The sequence below is a fragment of the Platichthys flesus genome, chromosome 10, assembly GCF_949316205.1.
Source record: "Platichthys flesus chromosome 10, fPlaFle2.1, whole genome shotgun sequence".
In the NCBI taxonomy this organism is placed as follows: domain Eukaryota; kingdom Metazoa; phylum Chordata; class Actinopteri; order Pleuronectiformes; family Pleuronectidae; genus Platichthys; species Platichthys flesus.
Genome location: NC_084954.1, coordinates 20,144,383 through 20,161,685, shown reverse-complemented (window position 1 = coordinate 20,161,685; position 17,303 = coordinate 20,144,383).

The window sequence follows — 17,303 nt, the reverse complement described above, 5'->3', positions numbered from 1 at the left end:
ACAGTTTATCCAGGATATTTTGGCTTCATCCCTGGATACTGGGAGGAAGTGGAGATCCATGGACCATAATCAGTCTGATCTAGACTAAAGTGGTGGACTGACAGGCAGACTTTTCCAAATCCCAGTGTCAGTCCACTTTGGCTGAATGACACGGTGAGATATGATATGTCTACTATCTCACTCCTGACAGCTGATTAATCACTAACAACACCAACATGATCGTTTCCACATCCATTCTCTCTGAAGGAAACTAGCCTGAGCCACTCAACAATTTAAACCAGGGTCCTTATGAGACATGAGAACCTTTCTTGTGTTCAATAATTTAGCCTTAATTCAGCCACCCACTGTAGCTGCAGCAGCGAACAAGCTGAGACGTGTTGCAGTTCATCTAAACTCTGAAGTAAACATCACTCATCACGCGACAACGTAATTAGAGCTCTAATATCTCACCGTGAGATACACGAGAGGGGGGACAGCAGTGCTCACGCATGTTCCTGGAACTATTTATTACATTTGTAACGTTGGTATAATTCTCCTTCTGTTAAAGGTGCAGTTCAAACAAGATTTAGCCTCTTGAATGTCAACATTAGAATCCACAAGGCGTCTGTACTTGTGTCAAAGAGTTTTCTGTCATCACAAATACATCATGTAACAAAGTGCTAATGTGTGATAGAGGAGAAAGAAGACCACAGCATTGCAAATCAAAGTCTGTACATGTTAACAGCCCTGCTGCGGAAAACTTTGCTTGTCAGCTGACATTTCCATCATACGGACATGTTAGCCTTGTGGGACCAACGCAGAGGAGATAACATCGCCATACGGCTAACACAAGATAACAAGATCCCGTGCATTTCTACTCATGCATTATTTATACCCCCAGCTCCCTGCCAGAAACTGGTCTCTCCCCAAAACCCTGTGCCCAAACGGTCCATTGCCTTCTCTATCCATCCATCAGTTTGAGCAGCAACGGAGATTTATGGTCACGTCACAGCATCTTTGCTCGGAGCTCATAAACGCCGCAGGAAATCTGAGGCAATCACTTCAACCTCTCACTCTCTTATTGTCTCTACTTACAGGTTCATGTGCAGGTGTAAAATCCCATATTATAATGGACATATCTATCACTCTCTCTAAATCTCCTAGGAATCCGCTCTATTTGAATATACAAGCACTCTGTGGATGTGGATCATTTTGTGATTCAGAATGAATTACTGCCGGAGTGCAATAAAGCTTGAGAACCACATGAGACAAAAAACACAACATTCATATCCTAACTTTCTAGGGATTCATGTCGGAAATCACAGAATTTCCATTAAGCCATTGACATGTCTCGAAGCAGATTTGCTGTTTTCTGTTTATTGCAGTATAAATACTCAATTGTAGATCAATGATCATTTCTCATTATTAAAACGATTAAAGTTAACAACAGAGAACATTATATTAGTATACACTGTAAAAAATGATTAGCACACCATCGTTCAAGTTTGAACGTTACATTTTTTCAGTTTCTTAGGCCTAGTGAGAAAAGATTCGAAAAAAGGGAAGAGATAAGAGACATAAGATCCTTTCCCTCGCCCTTTCCTCTTCACATCCACATATCCCTCTCTCTATCTCGCCCACCCTCAGATTCTTCTGTCCTTCTATTGAAAACGCCAATTGCCCTCTGACCTCTGATTGATTTTACTAGCGGACACCGCAGCCAGTAAGCTGGTGGCTAACGAGATCACCGATGGCTGCGCTAAACGCAACTGACAACAGAGAAACTGGTTTTCAATCATGTGGGAATAGAAACCCACCCACACACAATCACACACACACACACACACACGTACACACACACACACACACAGAACCCCTTAACTGGTCAGCCAAGCAAAACCTCTCTGCATCTAACAACTGCTGGGCCTCATCAAGTTTGAACGGTCTATAGATACAGTGCTTTGGGTGTGTGTGTGTGTGTGTGTGTGTGTTTGTATCTGCATGACCGCACCTCCATCTCGCTACCTGCTTGTTCAGCATTAGTGACTGTCAGGTGCCCAGAGGGAGGTCCCACTGCTCGAACCAAACCTGCACCAGCTGCTGCTGTGGCTCTTAGCTGTTTATCGTTTCAATCTGGTGGATGTGTGGGTGTGATTGTGTGTGTGTGTGTGTGTGTGTGGAAGAGAAATTATATCCCCAAAAACTGCCAGTAAGCTGAAAATTGTATGACCCAGTGTAGAGCAGCAGAGACACATTGAATTTGCGTTTGTAGCTTCACTGCATTGAGCAGGACAATTATTCTACAAAACATCAATGAGATGTCTGAGCCGTTGTAAAGCAACAAGAGTCTGTGGTATAGCAACATTCCTCACCCTAGGTGTGACCTGCGTGAGAGCCATTAACTCCACAACATCATACCATACCAGGTGCATTCATGAGTGAGTCAAGTGGTCACGCCAAGTTCAGAGATGTGTGAAAAGGGAATCCAAAGCATCATGATCGTAGAGAAGCTGCAGTACAGTACAGTACACATTGAATGAATTCATTTCTCAAAGATGGTGTCTCTCATTTGTGGTAGTTCTTATCACACTGTTTTATTCCCAAGTGCTAGTTTATCTAAGAATTTAGTTTTTTTACTGACAGTTGACACTGATTTTGCAATTGGTTGGTGCCCAATCGCCGTTGCGCAGACTTTGGCTCCAACTGTGCAACATGGCAGCTTCTGGAACCGGGACGTTTTGGCTTCATTTCTGGAAGGTGGGAGGAAGTGGGGATACATCATCCATCTTTACACCAATGCTGCTGTGAAGATTTAAAAAAGTGTAAGAAGTGCATGGTAACACATTAAGACACATACAGGTGTGAAACGACCATGGGCCGTGGTATGATTATTCCTTACTGAGAGTTAAACTCTACATAAGCGCATACACAGCTCATGCATCCCGTCAAGCGTACCTTCTCTCTTGCTCAGTTGCTATGGTAACAGCTGGCTCTCCAGCATTGGCTCTGTCCCGCTCACTTCTCCGTGTCACTGGCCAGGTTTTCACTGACCTGACACAAACATGTCCAGCAATGCCTGTCGCTCAGCTGAGGATGGCATATGTGAAGTGTGGATTCTCTAACTTAACACACAAGCCTGTGCAGAAATGTTGTATAAAACAAAATACAAACAAATATAACGTACATAGGGTGTGAGTGATCAGATAATAGGTGGAAGCATCATAGAATATGCTGGTAGTTTTTATGTTCCTTCAAAGGTTCAGTGTGTAAGATTAAGGTGAAAGAGATCAGTTGACAGAAATTGAAAATAAAATATTTAATAATAAATTTATTTTTTTTTTGGATCCCCTCTATTAAGCTTCAATTCCACATCTAGATGAATGTTAACAATATCATAACAAGTAAAATAATTTCTGCAGCAGTGCCAATATTAAGTTTGTTTGCAATAGTAGTGGGCTCAGCTATGTTGCATGTACACAGTGGTCTGCTGCCGACATCAGCTGATTGATGGCTGTGATTCCAAAGGTGAAAGCCTGCAGGCTGTATATGTATGATGCTGCTTGTTTGTATTTGGTTGTTTGTCTCTAGTTTTGCCTGGATTTCTCTTTTTTATTCAATTTCCGTATGCATAAAACATACATACATAACAGTCAGTAAAATGTGGCTAAACTCATCTTTACTGTGTGAGGTCATGTATACACAGATTGGTGCAATAATGTAATTATGTAAACTAATCTAATAATCCTACCGTAAATCAGAGTATATTAAGATTTAAATTTCAACAGTATGATATTTAACCAAAACAAATCTAGAAAACACCTACACAGCTTATACTTGTATGGTGCACTTTATGCCAAGCTATTGTGACCTGACGAATCGGATTCTACCATTAAATAGATCATGCTTTCAAAAGGTTGTAGACCATTGTTTCCGTCTCACCTGCAGGATTCTTTTCCCTTTTTGCATGTTTATTTTCATTATTCAATTTTCTCGTGACGGAGGCACGGCATATCTCTCCTGGCCTTTCTTTTTCCAATTCTATTCTGACAAAATGTTCATCTGTTTTTTACAAGTTTCGTTGTCACATCATCAATTTAACAGCTTCAATAGCATTTTTATTTAGACAAAGGTAGACACAGGCAGGCACCTCTTGCCTAATGTCCGCTGGGATTTGCTGCCGACCCCCTCCCACCATCAAAGGATAAACAGTTGAAGAAATTGATAGATGGTATTTTTGGATTTAAAAATCAAGTCAAGCAAGTGTTCCCTGGTTATTTCCTCCGAAGCTATGAGACGTAATAAAAGTGGAATATACCTACAGCTCGTAACTGTGGACTCACTTTGCGTGCTCTCCTGCTTTACCCACATGTTTTGTGATTTCTGCCAACAGACACCTGACGGCCTGTTAATTGGCAGATGGTTGATTTGTCTTACTTTAATTGGCGGCAGCTAACTGACTTCGGTGGCCCATCTGTGTCGTAGCATTACAGGCAATAGTAGCTTTATGACAGCACTTCATTTACCCATCCCTTGTGTTTCCTGCTATCTCTGTCCATCCTTATTTGAACTGAATTGAGACATTAGCATAAACCAGATTTACACTCTTCAACTACCTCCACATGGCTACAGGTTAGAGATTGTCAGTAATTGTATTTTATACCTTCAATATTGTGCTGATGCATCTGCCTTTCTGTCAGTCAGGTGGGAATATTTGATCAAGTCATTACTCTAACCATCATCCTCTTCTTTACTGATCTAACTCATTTTGATTGTCAGGTTTGAATGTTCCACTGTCGGTGCTGACAGTTATAGCTCTCATCTCTCTCCCAGCAGAAAAACATCTGTTCTTGGGATTTGTCATCCTCTATTGTTAGACTACACGTCTTATCAAGGGAATATGTTTTTTTTTTTTATTTACTCTGAAACTCATTTTCTCATCTTCTAATATTAGGTGGGCAGCTCTTCTGTCTATCTGCATCAACAATCAGCAGCGCTGTAGATTCAAGCGTTGTACCTCTCTCGTAAATGATTCCACAATGTCAATATACTGAATTTAGTCAGTCGCTGAAGAGGGCTGCCATGGCTCTAAAATAGGGGTTCATCAGTCAACACATAAAAGCTTTAATCTCTTTTGAATCTGATGCACATTGGATCCATCACTGTCCTATTAAGTGAAAATGGAATATATATTTGCATCAGTGCCTCAAAATTACATCGATGGATGTTTTGGTGCTCTGACGAGACAGGGCACATTGCTTTTGTCTCTGTTGGTTTTTGTTGACTTTCGATACTTATATTTACGACAAGAGTAGAACATTTTCCTTCTATTTGTAATAATTGGTGACACATTCTTTGTCATCATTCCCCAAAAAACATTTAAAAAAAGAATATAATCGAAACATTGAATACATCGTTTACATGATACAGTAAGTTTTGCTCTCACATTGCAAGTAATGGAGCACACGTATGGGTTGCGTCCGCCTATACTTGACACTGATTGTTGAGTAGATGGGCATGTGGCTGACGTCGCCATGGTGTCAGTTTGGTTTCTAGGCATCACTCCGTTTGAATGGAAATAAATGAATGAACTAGTTTTCTTCATTAATGTTGTTGCCACAGTAGTATTAAAATGGTATTACTCCAAGTTAAATCAACGTCCTCAACATTCAAATGGTATATCCTCGCTTCCGATTACAAGCAATCCTGCGTGATGCATTTTCTCATTTTTTCCTTCTATTGTAATGTATCAACTTCCTGCTATTGGTCAAGGAGAATTGGGCGGTTGCTCCAGACCATGGTCAGAGGCACCTTTTACATCTACTTAGGTTCTGACTAAACAGACCATTCGGAAGGATTAAGGTTTGTGTGAAGCCCCCCTGCATTCCAATATCCACAAAACCACAATGAAGGACTCCACATTCTACAATCGGACCAATCTGAACATGGTTGGCATAAGCCATCTTTACTGCCGTTTAGCTGAAGCAGGCAGGCCTCTCCAAGACGTCTGCGACTGCTGATGCTACTCTTAGCATTTCTATCACTTTCCACACAGAATCGAATCCAACTGACTATTATTAATTGTATATTGATGCCCTTCTAAGTCTAGGTTACTTTCACCTGAGGGCCACAAGGGAAGTAATGTATTGTAGTTGTCAGCCATATAGTGTTTTGATTTATATTTATTATTCAAAAAACACATTACTGAATGTTAAGGGTGAAAAGCTTTAAATGATAACAGGAGGACCAAAGAATTTGGACCAATTGAGACACAATAAAGTTAAAAAAACATCTCAGCTAACATCAACTAAAGCATAATAGACGAAACATCAGCCAGCTTGCTCGATAAAAGGCAGAGAAAATTTGACGATTCACCTTCCATGTTATTGCTATGATTGCAATCTCAATGCCTGAGTACATTTTTTTTTTTTAAATACAAAAACATATGTGTGTCAAAGTAAAAGTCTCCTTGTACCCATTAACATTTCCAGCTCTTTCATCTTCCTTTTTTCTTTTTTTAACCCTAAGGAGAACAAAGTGTGAAAATGCAACAAAAAGACTTAATAGGAGTGGTTGAGGTTTGAGTGCTCTTGATTGCTTCTCCTCTGTTCCCAGTCCTGCATAACAGGCTCGAAAATGGGATGTGGCGACACTGCAGGGTACAAAGACAAAAACGGTTTTGCTATTTTGTTATGTATGTACAACAAACTGCTCAGTTTACTTTAATCAGCAATTGAGGTATAGTTGAGTTCGAACAACTAAAAGGTGAAGTCAGGAATGAAAAGAACTGTGGTTTTTATTAGCACTCCCAAAGTGCAAACTGATTACATTATTGACTAATATACCAAAATGGAAAAATTAAAATAGACTACATAAAAAAGACTGACTCTCTGGAGCCAAAACAGATTATTTTGAACCAGTAGCCCTCCCATTAGGCTTAATATTTTTAAAAGAACATTATATCACACTTTTTCAGCCCCCTAAACGGTCTTCAGCTCAGAAAATTTAGCAGATTGGAAGATATTTGTAAATATAATTCAGATAATATTTTTTTGTTCCAGTGAAACAGGAGTTTTGCGTCAGCACTTTAAACTACTAGCAAAAATGGTGAGTGTAGGTTATGTGTGTATGTCTTCATGAGTAAGAGTAGGGCTTTGGCAAAGGTTATTGCCTGCTTAGTGAGAACAGGAAAGAGTGGTGGAAAGCATTTGGCTGCTGTGCGTGTGCGACTGTGTCATGTCACTGCCAGTGGTTACCATTAACAACACGTCTTCGGTATTTGCGCTTGAAACACCCAAAGAGACACACCAGTAAATTCAAAGAAGAAGAAGTAAATTGACCAGAATGAGTCACTGAAGACTGATATCTCTCCTGATCCCGAGGTTACACAAAGTTCACACATCTCTGATTCCCTTTGTCGGCTCTTCATGTGGTGTTTCCAACACCTCTGTCAAGGTTTTCACCCAAACTCTGCCCTCTTATCCCCTTTTGTGGCTTTTTTAGCACAAATGTCACTCCATATAAACTGTGCAAGCTTCTAGGTGCTGGCTCAGTACAAGAACACATGACTGTTTGCTGTCCTGCAGAAATTGCAAGATCTTCTGCAGCCAGAACTCTGGACTTTACTGGCAAGTCACTCAGTGCTAAGGCTGAGTTTATGTGTCTGAAAGCAGCTATACTATTGCTCTCTAGTACGATGTAGGTTCACCGATACTGTCACACTACAAGGTCTAAATCCTCAATTTCTACTACAAATCATGGAAATCTCCCAAACAATAATTTAATCTGATGTTTAGAGATTTATCTTCTGTTTTGTCCTTTTTTTCCTGTTTGTACCAAAAATAAATAAATTGCTTTCATGTGAAAACAGACATGTTGACAAAATGTGAATAACAGTTGGAAACTCTCAGCACCATTGCATTTGCTTTACTGGGTTCATATGTTATTCTAATGTTGGAGAGTTATAATGTATATGTAATTGTCCTGACTTGAGTGGGCTGTGCATGTGTTCATGTTTGTGCATGCATATCTGTTCACGTGGGTGCACTTGTCGGTTGGTATAAATATCTTGCATCACCTCAGGTGTGTTTGAAGCAAATTTTCAGGGGAGTTAGAGATAAATCATCCGAATCCTCGCTGACATCAAAAGCCCTGAAGCACTAATCAGCTGTGTTCTCAAACAAATGCGAACAGGCAGCGAGACGGCCACTATGTGGGCTTCAATCACCGCCACTGATGTCTTACTTTGTTGTGTGTTTAACAGGTATCTGGGCTGTCGAGGGAAGAGATACGGAGACGGAGGAGTGCAGAGGAACACAGTGAGCAAAAAGGGAAGGCCCAAAAGAACCCACAGACTGTATGCTAAAGTCAGGCAAATGTGTCGTTTTTTATCTCTCTTCTGCCTGATATGCTGTCGTAAGCATCACACTCCATCCAAACACTGGATTGCCTGAAGTAAGATATTTAAAATCTCAAACAACAGCTCTTGCTCAAACCAATGTTATATTTTATTTATTGTGTTTATTCATAATGAATGTGTATTTTAATATAAAATAGTGAGCCTGGAAAATACTAAATGAACACTGAGTGCACAACGCTCACTCTTTCTTTAGAATCAAGGGCTGGTTCAGGTCAAAGCTGAAAATCCTGCTCAGTTTAAATACAATGAATGCTGCATTATGCCCCAGCAGCTCTTTAGTCCAAACTAAATATCTCTCTGAAATGCTGACAATGTGTGAATATACACAATTATATGCAAATGTGCGAAGGTTTCATCTACAACCCCTTTACCCTTGTGTAATAAAAGTAACCCTTACTTACTCAGCTAGCGGCTCATGTAGGAGGCTGCAGAAAGAAAATGTGAGTAGTGGGAGAAGAGTCAATGTTCAAAACACAACAAACAGAATAGAAACTCATCAATGTAAAGTAGACATGTACCTGCTACACAGCCCTACACCGTACCCTGACGTGCACTTTCCCAAAAGTGTAACTATACATTGAGGCAGCGTAGACTGCAAGAGCTTTGACTGGTCCTCTGGGCTGACAGCCGGCATTTTTTTATTGAGTTCTAGGGACGAAGACGGACGATTTATTTCTTTTCTTCGTTGATATTCTTTGAGAAAAAGTAATTGCTCTTCAATATATTTCAGCTCCATCTCCAACATGGTCCACTTGCCATTGTTCTGAAGTAAACAGAGAGGCCAGAAAAGTTGTAACCAAGCAGACCAAAAACCAGAAGACACGCAAAACCAGCATAGAAACTCTACTACCACTATGGTTTCGGTGGTGTAATTGCAGCGTGGCACACACACCTACACACAACTATGAATGCTCAGGCTACGTAGTTACCTATGGCGTAGCTTTGACGCAGAGGTATGAATCGGGCTTTCCTCTAAAACCGAGTGAACTCACAGCCACATGACTGCCACCGACTGAAATAACCAGGACATGATAAACAACCTTAGCAACCAATCACAATGAAGGGATGGATTACATGCCAGAAGTCTGGTTCTTGGTTTTCGTGCTTTAAAGTTAAAATCACAGTTTTATCTACATTGATCTCATATCATTGGCCTCTCTGGAATGTGATTATGGGAAATCCATCGTAGCGGCAAACAACTTTAATCTCGGCACATCAGAGACAAGGCGGCGCTGAGAAGAGAAGCTTATTAGCACAATTTGTCTCGTTGTTTTCTATCCACTGAAAAGCTGGAATTGCTTTGAATAATTCAATAGTGGATACAGACAAATGACCTGAAACTCCTCTCTCCTCTTTTATGCATTGTCATAAAAAAAAAACGTGTCCCACCTGTCAAGAGTAGAGATCTGATGCACAAAGACAGACATGTTAGATTCAACCATGTTCTATACTTCCTGATATTCACTGAATTACACTTAAATTTGGATTTGGATTTTTGCTTTCAAGGTCATTCACTGATCCCTATCCCTGCTTACCGTCTGCATAGACACCCTGCACGGTGTAAAACTGTTGGGCCACTGCAGGACAATTGTCTGGAATTAAATGGATGAGCGAAAAGGCAGAACTCTCTTAAACCGGAACTGTTCCACTCCATTAATGCTCCATAAATGCTGAGCTGCGGGTTGAGCTCTGCATGCGGCAACTCATAAGGTGATGATTCAACTGTCCTGTGCTGAATGAAAAGGCGTTGACTATGAGCTGTGTCTGTGAGCCCTAATGTGACTGTCAGCTCCCGTATTACCGACTGGTCGGATTCACCATGTCTTAGTCTTGGTTGAATGGGCTCCAGTCCCAATCCAATAGACTGCAGGATAATTGGGGAACTAGTTGATATCCGGAGAGAGCAGGCCCTGTTCAGCTTTTTATTCTGCCATGACAATGTATTCATTTGGTTAATTACAGTCAGAGAACTGGAATATACCTGCATGTTACAGACCCCTTCTACAAAATGGATTAATCTGTCCGTTGCAATGCATTTAAAGACAGAGGGAGCGCCAGAGACAGAGAGGAGGGCGCAAGACAGAGGGTCACAACAGACGACTAGGAAGATGATGAATTTGTGTGTATGGATGAAAACAACATCAATGAAGACATTCATTCTTCAGAATTTGTGGAGATTAGATAATCTCTCTATCTCTTTCACCCGCCCTCTTTGCATCTCTGTCCTCAACATATCGATTGCATTCTGTTCAATCTGCGCCATGGCCGTTGCAGTTGAAAACAAACTCTGCCAAACACATCAGAATGAAACTAATCAACATTTTGGAGCCATAAATTGCATCCCATCACCTGCGTAGACTCCTCTCTCCACCCACCCAACACACCCATCAGACAATCCATCTCGCTCTTAGATAGATTGTTCTGTAGAAGCATGGAAGGAGCTTTAATACAAAAGGGGGAGGACATGCGTGGAGATTAAAGGGCCATTTTACGGAATATCTATGTTATATTAAATTACGGGTCCATCTCAACTGAGCAGGTGAGGAATTTGATCTCACCAGCCTTTCATTGTGAAGCACAATACTGTTCACATATTAATTTAAACATTTAGTGTCTCGTCCCCCCTTAGTAACACATTGATCTGCTTAGAAAATAAATGGGGGATCCTCTTTGAGCTTTACCTGAAGGCATAGTGACTAATTGCTAGTTCAGTACGCTCACACATGTTGGTGTTGCATTGACTTTTGTCTCATAATGTTTGGGCAGCAGTTGCAGGGGTGACATACAAGTGGAAATATTAGGTTCCTATCATTTGTATGTCTTTATTTCATTTCCCATCCCTTCACTTCCCACATTAGCGCTGTTGGAAAGTTGTTTTTTTGACAATGTGATGCAGGTTTTGTGGTGAACGTGAAAAAGTCTTAAGAAGCTGAAAACTCATTCAGCAGGAGAATTTGTGGATCTGCTTGAACAGGACAAAGTAAATGTGTGCCTTGGGTGCAAAAACGATGCATGTACGGCACTACTCTGTTAGAAGAATAGCCTGCTATGGCAACTGAATATGCCGTTAAGTTTTCCCTTCAGGCGAGAGGTTTTAGGACATGAAAAAAACAAACAACAAACAAAATTGAGGAAATTTGCACCTTTGCAGAACTAGATGATTTGCCTTACAAGCAAAAGAACACCAAAAAAATTAAGCTGCAAATCAAGGACAAGCTCAGAGCTTAGTACCACAACCTCGTTTTGAGTTGCTTCAAATTAGATTCGTTCACAGTAACCCAACTGATACTGGTTTATTTTTAGGTTGTAGCATCATTAGTTCGTTTAATTTTAATAAAAGTGAAGTAGGGTAATAAATGCATGTATGAGCCAAAATGAGTCCTTGCCCACTGCTTTTACAGCACAGAGTTCTCATCTTAGTAGCCTTGCATGCAGAGAAAAAAACAAGCAGTCTCTTTCCAAACTCGTGGCCTCATTTCACTTGGTCGGCAAATATATTACTCAGTTGCTGTCCTCTGCCCAACTAGAAGAGGCACATCTAATATGCTACATAAACAAGTCTCTCTTTTTGAGCCTCTCTCTCAGTTTTTATCTCTCCTATTTTCATCTGCTGTTCTCCAGACGTTTTCGTCACACCGGGTCAGCAATTCTGCATCTACCGACCGTTTACTTTGATCACTGTGTGCGAGTTTCTGGGTGCTAGCCAAGAGCTCTTTTTCCCACAAAGTCATGGTTTGGCCATGACTTCAAAAAAATTTGATTTAAAACCTTAGGAGTAGTTTGCATCTTTTGAATAAAAGATTTGTGCTTTTACTTGTTTCATATGTAATACGTCACTGTAATTGTTAAATACAGGCATCTTTTTTTAAGTCAAAATCAATTATTTATCTAACCATCCATTCTATATATCTACTTATCTTGAAGACTTTAAAACACCCATCACCTATAACACACATTCCCTGTAGATCACAGGGGGGAGCTGGGTCCAATCCCTGCTAACATTGGACGAAAGGCAGGGTACACCCTGGACAGGTCGCCAGCTTATCGCAGAACAAGTGTGCAAGGTAGCCGGAATACCCAAAGATATCTTGCGCAGGCACTGGGGGGATATGCCTAGTCCAGGTAAACCAGGAGTTAAAGCAGGAACCTACTGGTAACAGTGGGAACCACGGTTTCATCCCTGACTTTATAGCAAGTGGCATTAAAAATCTACCATTTTGATGATCAGCGATTAGTTCTGGTAATCTGTCATCTGTGGCGACCCTCCCAGAATGCACCCCTCCTCTTGCCCATTGTCAGGTTTCCCCGGATGACTGTCAATGACGTAAATTAAAACAGGGATGCATCGTTCAGATGTCAATCCACAAAAATTATGTACTTCTTAAATAACACCAGGTCGACATCTGTCCTGTAATCTTTCGGCTTTTAGTTCTCACCAACCAGTGAAATATGCTCAGATTTTCACTCTTGTTTGGTTTCTTTCTTTTTCACTTTATCTTTTCCTCTTCTTTGTTACCTCCAATGTCCTCATCGGTTCCTTTTGTGGTTCTGCCGTGACGTCCACACTGAGAATGGAGAGTTGGTTGTCTCTTATAGCTAGCTACTAGCACTGGCTCTGGTTTTTTTCGTGTGACTAATGCTGCAAAGCAGGTCTTTATTGTTCAGATTTAGTACTTTAGTTCTAGGCCTTCAGGGAGTGCTATTCCAATGATAGACATGCTATGCTCTCTATTATAACTTTTTGTAACATCAAAATGATCCTGAAGCCATTATTGTATGGTTTAAAAACTACTAAGTGTTGCTTTAAAAGCAGGAAACCATCTGGTCAGGCCACCAGTCTGTAAATAACCCAACACACATCGCAAATACATCAATGCAAATTTCACACAGAAAGGCCCCACACAAGATATGAAGATTGCATAACACCAAAACTTTGTTTGGGCAGCTTAAATCCAACTTTGAATTGTGCAAGTGTGTTCAATGTGTCTCCCCTAGATTCAACTAACAATCCAGCCTGTATGTGCTCTACAAAGCAATGTGAGCAATATGAGCAGTCATCTAATGTGCAAATCTTACATATCTCCTCTGTCTGTTCAGTGATGTAGTGTGGCCTCAGCCTAACTACTGTTTTTGTCCACGCCGACGATGTGTGGTGCCCAGATCTGCTGCTGCCAATTCATTCAGAGTGTGTCACACTGTCAAATTATTGTACAACACATTCTCTCCAGGGGTCTAACACACACACACACGCGCACACACACTCTATATAACCTCATAAGATGGTAGGATAAAGCCTATACCCATGCAGCCACATGATTGCTATCAGTGGAGACAAGGAAGATGGGAGCAAATCTGTAATCATAACTACATCTCCTTCCATCTCCTCTCCGCTTTCTTTCTCTCATGTCACATACATTAAGATGATATCATGTGTTGTACATTATTTGTGTCAGCTTATTTAAAAAGTATAATAATTAACCATAGGTTATTTATGGGAAACTGAAATGTTGTGAAAACTTTAATCCACAAAGCATGACCTTTTCAATTAAGATCCTGGTTTATAGCCTGACCTCCATGCACCTGTGGGTGGATCCACTGGGCTTGGTGATGTGTTTGTTAACTGATGAAAAGACTGTGCAGCCACCAAGCAGGGTTATAAAATGAGATCTGAGCTGTTGGTGTCAGTACATAGATGTCACACACAGCTCCGCCGGTAAGGTGATTGACTGCCGCCTGCCTCCCCTTTTGGACCTGTAGGCCCCCGGGACTCTGAGGTGTGCAGTTAGATCTAGGGCACCTTTGGAGGTGTTGTGGGCCACACCTGTCCACAATCTTCTAGCAGTGTAAACTCAAAGCGTCCTGGACCACTTTTGAAGGACTTCCTACTCGTGAATGAATCGCACATATTTTGTCTCTTGTCCCAAGTATAGCAAAGGAAGAAGTGTTTGAACAGAACTCATTGCAGGTGAAATCTTTAAAAAAGTGCATAGACTCACAGTTAATGAGTGAACGGTGGCAAGGGTTTGAACTGCTAATGTTGAAAGCCTGGCAGCAGAGCTTTGTAATAACGGCTTTGTTTGGCTCGCTGATATCAGAATACAGTGCACTGCAACAATTAAGTATCGTCAGCATAGAAATAAAAGAATGAGCATGGTGTCATGTCTCAGCAAAGACAAGCAAGACAGAGTAAGTAGCTAACTTGTAGGCCTCTATAAACAATATTTCATCAGGTGCTCTCACTAGAGGAGAATTGCTGCTTGTAATTGAGCCAAGGAGGTTTTTATTATTGATATTAATACTTACTTATGATTTGAAATGATACATCTGCAAGAAAATGTTTGACATTATAAGTTTCAAGTCAAGAGGGCAGGATAAAAAACCAGAAACATCTCTACATGTGTATAGTGAACAAAGACCCGGAGGACCCTATAAAAGTGATGAACACAAGAGCGGGCATCTCTAAGGATGACCAAGAAGGACCTATTCAACGGACAGATGAGGCAAACCTGAGCCTCATCCATGATGGTATGTAATGACCTCTGTATCAAAGGCTGAGCTGATGTCAATGCATGTACTGCCGTCAGTTTTCGACCATGGTATATGATTCTGTTTCTTGTGAAAGTGCATGATACCCTTTCAGCGAGTATTGAGTGAACTGATTGCATGAGCATCACTTCAATATCACCATGTCGTTCTATGCAAAATTTTCACCCCAGAGTAAAGAATTCGACTGTCTCTGTGTGACTGAAATAAGACAAGTGCAGACATGCACCAGTTCACACATCCTTTCATGTCTGTGCTTCCAGCAGTTTTGTATCTGTAAAAAAAAAAGGGAAACACGCTGCAGGGACTTTACCTTTGTTTTTTGCATGGTATAGCTAGAAGTAGTCCCCTGAGAGAAAGAGTCGGCATGCAATCCGTGTGCAAGTGATATACATGACTATTTGCCTATTCAGAGGGGACATGCAATCTAATTAGAATTCCTAACGGGGGACAGGTTTTAAGATGCTTGTCAGTGGAAAGTGAATGCAGTCTTTCCAGAGAGTCAAACTACATCTTGGCAGTAGTAGCCGGGTGTTGATGGGTCTCAGAGATGACCACGGTCAGGGGGGAAGACTTAGACGGCAAGTGAATCAGGTTGGTGAGAGGATGAGGGAAAAAATAAGTTCTCAAGGCACTGTGCTTTGTCTCTCACTATGACATCAGCCTTGTTAAAATGTACCTTTTTACCATGTTAAACACACATACACACACACTCCGTATCAAATCTCTCACGGCATGTCTTATACAACCATGGAGTGTTTTCTGGCAATTGAATTATGCAGAGTGGTGTAGAATTGTCTTTAGTGCTCCTCTCAAAGTTGCACATACTGGAGGACAGGGACACACACACACGCACACAAATAAACTCTCTTACTCTCTCACTACCTAAATTACATGTGGTTATGCATAACTAAAGCTCCCCAAAAAAACATTTTTTAAATCTGCTCTCGCTCTACCAGATATCAATGACACAATGCGGAATTTATTTGACCATGAAAAGTCTACATATATTCAGGGTGGATTCTCTGACAGGTTTCTCCCTGCTCTCTGCTCTCACCATCAATCATTACTAAATATAAAGATCACGTGCTGTAAATATGACAGGAATGTTCGGAAAGCATCGAGCTGTAAAATACACTTGAATTTGAAAGTTGGAGAAGTTGTGTATTCCTTTTTTTCAGCTGTGTTTAGTAGTCAAGTAGGTATTTGTAACAAGATTTGTACTTGGATCATGTCACATAAAAAAGGTAGTCTGCCTATCACAAAGCTCTGCAAACTCAAGTGGGATGAAAAACTTTGTGGCCAACCCACAACTGCAGAGGGAACTAGGAGTCAGAGCGATCTTATTTGGGACCCAACTGAAGATTTGTCCCGAATAAGATCAACTGGTAGTCAATGTTGTGCCATTCCTGAGAATATCCAGAGCGCTGACCCACAGGGATTGTATCACCCAGTCCTAACGACCAATCAAAACAAGCACTTGCTATTTGACTTGTAGCCCAGATCAGTTTTTCTATCTTTAAGCCTGTCTCAAGTTTTAAGTGTATGATGTAAATGCATCACAATGTGCCTCTTCCACCAAAAGGTGTATCCCGATTCAAGGGCTTTTTTACTACTAAGGACGCCGTCAACTCCTGATCAACTGCAAAAGGACAAACAAAAATGAGATGGTCAAGTGTACGGACGATTTCGTGTCAACAGCTCGTGCCACCCTTACCATAGCATCAATGTGCTCTCACATACAGCCACTCAGGAGATTATCTGGAATGTAGTGCATGTTGGAAAGCAACTGTAGTGAACAACTATTCATGCTCTTATTCACAGTCACCTGGACTGGGTGGAAGTATGTGGAGGCATAGGGAGATGTGCATCAGGGAGAAAAACTAATCAAAGTACAGAAGCTGATGTTCCAATTCAGGGAGCAAATGTGATGAAACTGATGCTTTTCTTGGAAATGGGTGGTATTTGCAATTGGATATTTGTATACTGTGATATTGCTGCTTTGTAATAAAGGTGAATCATCTGAATATATCCTGGTAACTGCTGCATGTATTATTAAATGGTAAATTAAGACAGTTCTGCAAATTGTTCAATTGTGTAAAACTTTATAATTGTGAAACCCTGCCTTGATATATGACTCATACACAAATGTATAATTATAAGATTTATAATAAACATGATTGAAATCTTGCTGATTGGATTATGTGCCTCAAAACAATTAAGCTGTTGATAACGATGATTACTGAAAGTAGACAATTTAATTGGTCACTCCAGGGTCTCTGGTTTCCCCCACACATGTCAACACTTCAAACTGTAAAGTGATTTAATAAAATACAAAATTATTTTCCTTATCTCATCTTATCAG